This window comes from Aedes albopictus, chromosome 1 (assembly GCF_035046485.1).
Source record: "Aedes albopictus strain Foshan chromosome 1, AalbF5, whole genome shotgun sequence".
NCBI classification, from domain to species: Eukaryota; Metazoa; Arthropoda; class Insecta; order Diptera; family Culicidae; genus Aedes; species Aedes albopictus.
In genome coordinates this window covers 217,698,873-217,708,977 of record NC_085136.1, presented here as the reverse complement: position 1 = coordinate 217,708,977, position 10,105 = coordinate 217,698,873, and positions in this window count along the sequence as shown.

The window sequence follows — 10,105 nt, the reverse complement described above, 5'->3', positions numbered from 1 at the left end:
GCCTATCCACGCTGTATTTTTTTTTCGAGACGTAAGAGCTTCCTAGACTCTACTACCACCGGTATTGATAAGACACTCTAAATACTGTTTCGAGTGCTATGATGACCCCTCTAAATACTTAGTTTAGTAAATAGAGTGCAATAAACACTCTAAATGCTGCTTCGAGGTGCAATGTTGAACAGTAAATTTGAAAATGCAACGCTTTGCATCAACACATTTAAGATCACAAACGAGATAGACACTTGGTCTGCAATTTTGTCTGCAATCCGAACGCGCAAAGATCAGGGAAGCTTGGTGGAAAGACCAACCCTTAGAGGAACGGTGACGGCGACGGTGGTAGAAAATTCAACAGTTTTGGCGATTCCGGAGGAGAGTCTGCATTGTAAACGGATTTAAAACAGTCGGCGAAAAGCTCCACTGATCCTACGGTGTCGTGACTATCACCGAAAGAAATCTCCGAAGGAATCGTTTGTGAACCCTTTCTACTCTTAAAGAATCGCCAAAAAAGATAAAGGATTCATTTTCACCTCATCTTCAATTCGAAAGATATACTCACGGAACGAAGAAGACAAGCAGTAAGCACTCGTTGTACTCCGTCTCGAGGCTACGAAGAAGAATCCTGTTTTCTTCGCTTCGATGACGCAGAAATCGGTGACGAATTTTCCGGAGAACATTGCGGCGGTGTCGGAGCTCAGCAGTCCACCACGGTTGACAATTTGAGCGACGAAGGGAGGGTCTGCGGGGCGGAGTGTGTCTGCTGATGATTTCAAAGTAGAACGTAGTGACTGCTTTGCTGACGTTGTCATCAGTAAGAGCTTCGTCCCAAGGGATCAAACGAAGAACTTCCATGACTGCGTCATAATTACATCGATTAAAATCCAGGTCATGAATGTTTGAAGCTCCGTTGAAACTTTCGCTGAAAGCGTGCGTTGTCAAGCGTATAACAAATGGTTTATAGTGACGATCACAAGATAAAATCGGCGATGGCACTTCAATCACCTCAATTTCGCTGCTGTCCCTTACGAAGGCCAGGTCAAGCATTTTACCGTTGGCATTACACACATTACAAATCTGCTGTAGTCTGGTAGTCATCATATGTTCGGCAAATGCAAGCTCCTGCTCAGTAGAAGCATTTGACGGAAGGAAAGAATCAACATCGTCATCGTGGTACCAAATCAAACGTAGCAGATTGTAATCCCCGACAACCACCACAGGATCGACGAACGCTGCCTTGTTGAGAATTTGTTCAACGCAATCGGAGTATGCGACAAATTTTCCAGGGTCACTATTGGGTCTCAAATAGATACCACAAACGAAAATAGATTTGGTTGCAGAGGATACCTTCGCAACGATTTGTTCAAGCACATCGGGTTGGCCAAGCTGGACAAAAAGCATCCAGCGCACCAGGACTGGAGAAATGATGCTAGTGCTGAAGAAGCAGGCGGCCGCAAAAAAAAAAACACCTACAAAGCACTAGCTCAAGAGGTATTGGGCGAAAAAGTTCAGATAGGAACCCTAACGGCGGAGGCGACTATCCAGTGTAAAAACCTGGACGAGATCACCGACGCAGAAGACCTCGCAGCCACACTTAAACAGCAGTGCGAGGTAGATGCACCAAGTGCATCGATCCGCCTCCGCCACAGGCACGCAGATCGCCACGATCAAGTTCCCCGGCTGATCAGTGTGCCTGCTCAGCGTATACGAGCTGCCAGTGACGTGCTTCAAGTGCTTTGAGCTAGGACATAAATCGTGGGCGTGTAAGGGTCCCGGCAGGAGCAAGCTCTGCAGGAAGTGCTGAGTGGAGGGCCATTTCGCCAGGGAGTGCAACTCGGCACCAAAATACCTGACTTTCACGGCGGACAAGGACCACCCGACGAGCGGGCCTAAATGTCCAGGCACGCGAGAAGGTCGAACCAACTGACGATAATGCAGGTTATACAGCTAAACTTGAACCACTGTGAAGCCGCACAACAGTTGCTGTGGAAGTCAGTCTCGGAGTCAAATACAGACATCACCTTACTATCGCACCCTTAGTGCATCCCTCCTAGCGGCTAGCGGCGATCTGTGCAACCGGTCGTTTTCCGGTCCAGGAAATAATTCCCACGTCGCACGAGGGCTTCGCAATAGCGAATATCAACGTGGTGTACTACTGCGGTTGTCATGTTCCTCACAGGTGGTTGATTTCGTCTATGGTGGATTCGCTATCATGCGCACTACTGGGATTGTGTCCCGTAGTCAACGGTGCGGTGAAGCTTTCAATGCCTGGGCGATTGAGTGGGGTAGCGGCTTGACTATCGCGAGAGGCTGGGCTCTACTCGAAGCTATGGCTAGACTGAACGTGGATGTCGCACACGTAGACGACCAAAAAACCTACAGTAGGAACGGTGCAGAGTTCATCATTGATGTGACCTTCTGGAGCCCGGGTCTAAACCCTAGCTCGGACTGGAGGGTCAACGATGGATACACGAACAATGACCATCTGGCGGTTCGATACACGGTGGAACCCGGAGAAAGACGGCCACAGCCGCAAGTCATCGACCGTCATCGGGGATGTTCAGTCATCGAGCTTCGATAAGCCGGCATTTGTGGAACGATTGTTTGTGGAGGGTAACTCCGACGATCTATCCAGCGGTGTTCTAGTCGGAACCCTGAGCCGTGCTTGGACGCTGCAATGCCAATGCGATCCCTACCCAGAAATACAGGGCTAAACTGGCACTGAACAAAGGCGCATAAGCCAACGTGCTACGATAATCTCTGCCAGGCAGCCAACAAAACGCTGAGGTGATGCCTTCAGGGTGGTCATCGCCAAAACGAAGGGCGCGTCAGCACCCCCAGAACGCTCCCCCGAGATGCTGCAGAAGATCGTGGAATCTTTGTTCTCGCGCTACGATGGGACCATGGGCCCCCGTCCCCTATGGCCGAACCGGCCAAAGCAAGGTCGCCCCGGAGACGAACGACGAGCTCATTGCATAGGAGTCCTAGGAGTCCCGGTTAGCCTATGCCGGATACTGGAGAGCTTCTTTCAGAATAGCGTGCTAATCTACGACACCGAGGAAGTCGAGAGGAGCTACAGCATCACCGCGGGGGTACCTCAGGGCTCCATCTTGAGCTCGGTATTATGGAACGCGGCGTATTATGGCGTAAAGCTGGTCGGCTTTGTCGATGATATTATCCTCGTGGTATACGGCGAGTCGATAGAGGAAGTGGAACTGACAACAGCACACGCAACAACAGCGCAGCGGCATAGTGGACTGGATGAGGTCGAGACTGTTGGCACTCGCGCACCAAAAACCGGAGGTGGTGGTGGTGGTATACAACCGCAAGTCTGAACAACAGTTACTGGCGGAATGGGGGTTACGATCGACGATAAGCTGAAATTCGGAAGCCACGTGGAATAGGCCTGCAAAAGGGCAAGCTACTCGCGCCAATAGCGGCTTCCATACTACGGTATGGCACCCTCTACATGGTCAGGGTGGCCACACAAAATCGAAATTGAAATTCCCGCATTTTTCCCGACTTTTTCCCGCATCAATTTTGAATTTTCCCGACTTTTCTTTATATACCTATGGAGCATATAAAACATCCAAGAATTCAAACTTTAAAGTGGATCTGTAAAACTGTAAATATTTACAGTGTCATCGTGATACATACTGTGACAGTTTTACAATATTTTAGAGACATTAACTTCAAAAGAAATTTACATGTACATGTAACATATGCATATGCATGAAATTTGCTTCTTATTCTGGATGTCTTGTAAAGTAAACCTATGGTTGAAAATATGTGTTTCAGAATTCCCAAAATATTTTTGTGAACTCCTTAAGAAATGCTTGAAAAATTTCCAATAAAAAAATTCTGGTCGGCTAACTGAAATACTCTTTGATGATTTTTTTTAGTTTTTCACACTATCCCAGGAATTCTAAAGGTGTGAAGGACGGCATTCTTGACATAATTCTGTTATAATTCCTATGAGCCGAATTATTGGAGTGTTTTCTGGTGAAATTCTTCGAGGAACTCCATAACAAATTTCCTGGAAGGAGTTTATTGCAAAAATACTGAATAAAGTCTGTGATATTTTCTCACATACTCTGCTGCTAACAAATCAGGAAATCTATCAATAATTGAGTTAACAAATCATTATTTGAATAAATAAATTTCGGTATACAGGGGATGGCCAAAATGTTTGGGATAGGCAACTTTTTTTTTCTCACAAAAAAGTTCAACATGCTATAACTTTTCATAGAGTGCATCAAGAAATCTCAAATTTTGACTGTTTATCAATCTGTTATATGTGCATCATTGGTACAAATTTGGGCTCGATTGATTAATCTTTCGCAAAGTTAGAACCGTTCTGGTAAAATACTATTTTTTAGGCAACTCATTTTTGAGCTGTCATATCTCGGAAACCAGTGAACCGAATTGAATGAATTTTTCAACGTTCACTAACAATTTATTGACAGCATGTTGATTTTTTTTTGTGGGAGAAAAAAAGTTGCCTATCCCAAACATTTTGGCCACCCCCTGTACATATGAACAGGTTCATATACAAAAGATTCAAAATTATCAGATAAATTTCTGTTGGAGCTTCTCGGAATACCTGTGAAAAATTCTTGTTTAGTGGTAATTAGAGAAATTTTTCTCAAATTTTGAAAATATCTGGGGGATTTTCATAATAGGTTTTCTATTCATTAACAATTTCTAGCTCAATTTGTAGAGAAATTCTTAAACCCTAAAAAACAAAACTTTGATATTTTCGACGAAATTTGTAAGGCTCATTTTAGATATTTGATGAAAACATCGGTATTCTGGGCTTTATTTCTAATCCCATTGTTGGAAAACTTACTTGGAAACTCATGAATATTGATTTTTCAGAACCAATCAAAAAGTACACATTTCCCTGTAGACACCAGGTTCCCGGGATATCCGGAGAGGTTGCCATTGTACCCGAAATCCGTAGATCCATGTTCAAATACATAGTCTTGTTCTGCAAAATCATGAAGTGTGATATGTCGCAAGCTAGGTTCCAAAAATGATCGAAAAATGGTCACTGTCGCAAGCTAGGTTTCTGAAAAAATAAAAAAGTGGCCACTGTCCTGGGCGCACAAGGTTTCTGGAACATCCGGAGATGTGGCCAGTTTACTCGAAATCCCTAGAAACATGTTCTAATACTTCTGTTTTGCAAAATCATAAAGTTTGATTGGCTTTCGAAGGCGACTTAAAGGTTGCACCACTACCTGTTATAGAGGTTACTTCATTGCCCCCGGCCATGAATCCAGAACAACGGTTAAATGCGGATTTCATAAACTAGAAAGACTTTGTGATAAACTGTCAAAATTTCACGAATTTTCGTTGAGAAATGGCTGAGAACCATAATTTTATAGTTCGGAAATTGGATGCAAAATGAGGCTCAGCTACATAGCCCATCAGATACAGGGGATGGCCAAAATGTTTGAGATAGGCAACTTTTTTCTACCACAAAAAAATCAACATGCTGTAACTTTCCATGGAGTGTATCAAAAAATCTCAAATTTTGACTGTTTGTCAACCTATTATATGTGCACCATTGGTACAAATTTGGGCTCGATTGATTAACTTTTCGCGATTCGTTTGGGTAAAACACTATTATTTAGACAACTATTTTTTTAACTGCCATATCTCGAAAACCAGTGAACCGAATTGTGATTGCAGGGAGCTTTTCTATGAACTGAAATTTCTAGAAATACCGTTAAAAACTCCAACAAAGCCATAATTTCAGGAAGTCCCCCACTAGCGAATTAACCCTAGTCGTGCATTGGAGTCATTATGACCCATACAGGCACACTAAGCGTGCACTACGTCAGCGGGGTGTGCTTCAGCTAATACACGAAGAAAGCTAAGGAATTATTTAAAAAAGTTCCAATGACAACATTAATTGAAACTTGTCTTAAGGTGAATAATGAATATATAACGAAGCCACACTTCAAATTTTCAAAAGCACAAATCTGAGGATCCAAAAGACGGATTGCGCTGAAAAGTTGATCGATTGGTCACCACCAGCGGGTTACCAATCGATCAACTTTTCAGCGCAATCCGTTTTTCGGATCCTCAGATTTTGCTCTTGAAAATTTGAGGTGCGGCTTCGTTATATATTCACCCTAATGCTCATCTTGATAATTCGGCAAAAAATCCTAGAACTAGAATCTCTAAAACTATGTCACTAATTTCTCCATTTTGATAGAAATGTAACAAGCTAAACCTTTTCTAAGAAAATTTTGGAGAAGTATTTTTTGTAATTACGTTGTGAAAAGTTGAACATTTCAGTTAGCTGAAGTTTGCTGAAATGGCTTACTTTTCACCACTAATACAAGTGTGCCGAAAAGTACTACTTTTCGGCACTCTTAAGAGTGCTGAAAAGTAGCACTTTTCGGCACCTTTGCTTGTACGCACTTTTTAGTTACCACCGTGCCTTCCGTAGATTCAGCCTCTACCTCTACATCTACTGAGCAGCTCAAATCAGAATCAGGACGATTTCAGTTACAATTTGAGCTATAAGTCTAGTGTATACTGTAGAAGCAGCTGCTGAATCTACTTCTGCTTTTGCCTGCGCACAACTGTTTGACAACGGAAGCTCGATCATTGGTGACGCCTACTACACCATAGCCTACCTGATCAAACAAAAAACTACACCGACAGGCATGAGCGCGTGCACGTGGTTCCTACTGATATATGTTTGTTTAGCTAGAAAATATAACACTAAATGGGTATTTTTCGTAATTACAAAAAACTTTGTATGCAACTCGTTGCAAAACTCGATTTTTTCAGCACTCGTCGTATTTATCCAACTCGGCAAGCCTCGTTGGATAAATGTACGACTCGTGCTGAAAAAATCATCATTTTGCAACTTGTTGCAGAAATAACTATTATGGCATTTCTGATAAAATCATTCAAAATTGGGCTACCAAAATTATTTGAAACTAGCTGTACCCGGCAAACTTTGTCTTGCCTACTGCGTTTTTTGACGTTTCAAGTCCCTAGCCAAGCGCCCAAGTCCCCGTTCAAAATGTATGAAAACCCGATTTTCAAAAACTCTCAATTTTCCCATGTTTTAGGCCTCATAAACCTTCCTTGGGTGAAAACTAACAGAACAAAACTTAGACGACCCAAATCGAACCACCCGTTCGCAAGTTATGCGCGGTCCCACGTATGCCATATAAGATATAGATAGATATAGATAGATATAGATAGGTTTGTGCCCAAATTTAAGGTGTAATTGTTGATTCGAGCATCCGGACAATAAAAACCTTTTTTCCGGATAATCTCTATCAAAAAAGAAATCACTCGTAATTCAGAAACCAATGCTCGTCTGCATCATTTGGATTTTGAAATCCCTGCGTGAGCCCTCCGGAACTGTGTGAGAATCTGGATTTGAAGTGAGTCAAAGTATAATTAAATCTAGGTTTGAGTTTACATTCTGGAGGCGTTACACATGATTTTAAAAATTCCCGATCATAAACAAAATTCCCGACTTATTCCCGCATATTTCCCGATGAATTTCAATTCCCGACTTTTTCCCGCATTTCCCGAATTTCCCGAGTCTGTGGCCACCCTGCATGGTCGAATGCGCTAGTGGTCAATCGAAACGTGAAGCGACTCGAGAGTACCCACAGGCTGATGTGTCTTAGGGTGGCCAGCGCATACCGCACGGTCTCAAAGGACGCGGTATGCGTTCTAGAGGGCATGATGCCCATAGCACTAGTGGTGGCAAAGCACGAAGAGTGCTTCGAGCGACGCGGCAAAAGAGGCCCGAGACGGATCGCCAGAACATTGTCTATGTAGAAATGGCAGACGGAATGGGATTCTTCCAGCAAGTGTATTTGACACAATTTCTGTCAGGCCATGGGTGCTTTAGGTGGTGTTGTCCGGAATGCGCAGACTGCGACGAGACCGTGAATGCCCACGTGGAGCAAAGGTCGAGTATGTATTAGGAGATATGGGGTAGAGATATCACTCCGGACAACATTGTTGAAAGGATGTGTACGGGGCCGACAAAGTTACTTCTACGGTCCAGAAAATGGCGGGCCGACCAACAGCAAGTTGAGTTGGCTCCCCATCTTTGTATTTGCTTCCTATGACAGATACGTATTTCAACCTGTAAAGGGTTCGATCAACGATCAAATCTGACTATACATGTCAATGGTGGTCAATGGTTGCTCCTCCGTGATTGATCTGAGCTGGTAGCAATTGCTGTTACTCGCGATTCTTCGGATGCGGGTAAAACGATTTCACAGTATGTTGGTGTACAACAAACTCAACTAGAAATATATTTAACATTAAAACAACAATACAAAATAGATTCAACAAAATACTTACAATCTAGTTTTTCCCCTTCACTACAAACATCCACAACTCTACCTTCAGAGCCTTCGTGCGATCGGTGAGCTACAGTACCACAGCACGATTATTCAACGACGAGAGATAATCTATAAAATTCACAATTTACAATATATACTACATCAACGCTCTCTTCTTGAATTACAAAACAACAATCGGGATATCACAAATAATTACAAACAAACTCACAATTGTAATACACTTCTTTCACGATAACTTCTATTTTTCTACGATGGAAGAAACACCATCTTCAGTCTTTACTACTGACTATCAGCTATGGCTAACTGCTGTTTTCTTCACCTATTCAGTCCTTTGTGATGTGTAGACAACAAACCAAAACAAAACGGCGCACGTTCATCGCCCAATTACAGGCTTCGTTCACATTTCACCCTCTTCACGCATTATTCAAATTGACGGTTGAACAGCCCGCCGTAACAATTGCACTAAGATCCAAATGAATAAGGGCTGGGACACTCCACTTATTCTCAAAGTGCAATTTAAGCAGCTCATACATTTTGGATCAATAACGGCGCCGGCCACGTCCTTATAGTCAGTTGGGAAGGGAAAGGAATGTTAGAGTGTGCTGGTTGTTGCTACTAAAGACCGAGATCACCTCTGCATCCCCACAACCAGCACGGACTGGGGTATTTGTTCGACGGAAAGGATGGGAGATCTGGGAGTCACCGTTGGGTCGGTGATGCGATCCATGGATAGGGGTATTTATAGTGTTCGTATGGTGATAGAATGTGTGGTGAATAAGGTAAATAAGGTCAAGCGGCACAGCACGCTTTGGTTGCATAACTTATAGGCGTTATAGACACTGTGCTGTGAGTGGAAGTTGAAAGGAAGGGAAACGACTTTTTTCCAATTCGTTTCTGGTTCTAGCGATGGCTATGAACATATGACTATACATGAGTTGTGGAGAAGAGAGAGAGAGAAAGTTGATAGAAAGATACAAAGGAGGATGAAAGGGACGGGCCAGGGATTGAACCCATGACCTTCTGCATACGAATCAGAAGCGGTAGCCACTAGACTACCAATCCCGTCGGTATTTCAACCTAGGGTTCGTTAAAATATTACGTAACGCTACGGGGGAGGGGGTTGTGGTAACCGAAGTCCTAACTATATTTTTTTCAGTAGCCTCAAAAATCTTTGGCATCCATTTGCCGCAAATGTAGTTACTCGACTCCCTATATCCACCACAGGGGTGTTAGGGTGCATACCAAACTTTGAATCTTTGCATTAAAAAGTTGTTACGTGGGGGAGGTTGGGAGCCTAAGTCTCAAATTTTGCGCCACGTAATACTTGAATGATCCCTTAGGTCATCTTCACTGTCTTGTCTTGTACTTTACTAGACTACGAGTTTCGACAATTTCTCCATCTTAGGCTCTAGTTGGATTGTTTTTTCTTCTGAGTCATGGCTAGGACAGCACATGCAGGGGCAGGCCCTGAGAGAGAGGAGACAGCTCACTGACAGCCACGATGTTTACATGTCTTCTTCTTACTTCTTTTTACAACTTTTAGCGCCGCACAATGGTTTGAAAAAATATTATTGGTCAAAAATGAATTGCATATTGAGTTCGTTGCGACAGAGCATGGAAAATAAATGGATTCGTTGCGCTGGTCGTGGGAAACTGATCATTATTATTTTATCTTTTTTAAATACAACAAACGGAGCAAAATGTTGATAAGATCTTTTGGATATTTGACCACTCCACACCATCAATGTGCGATT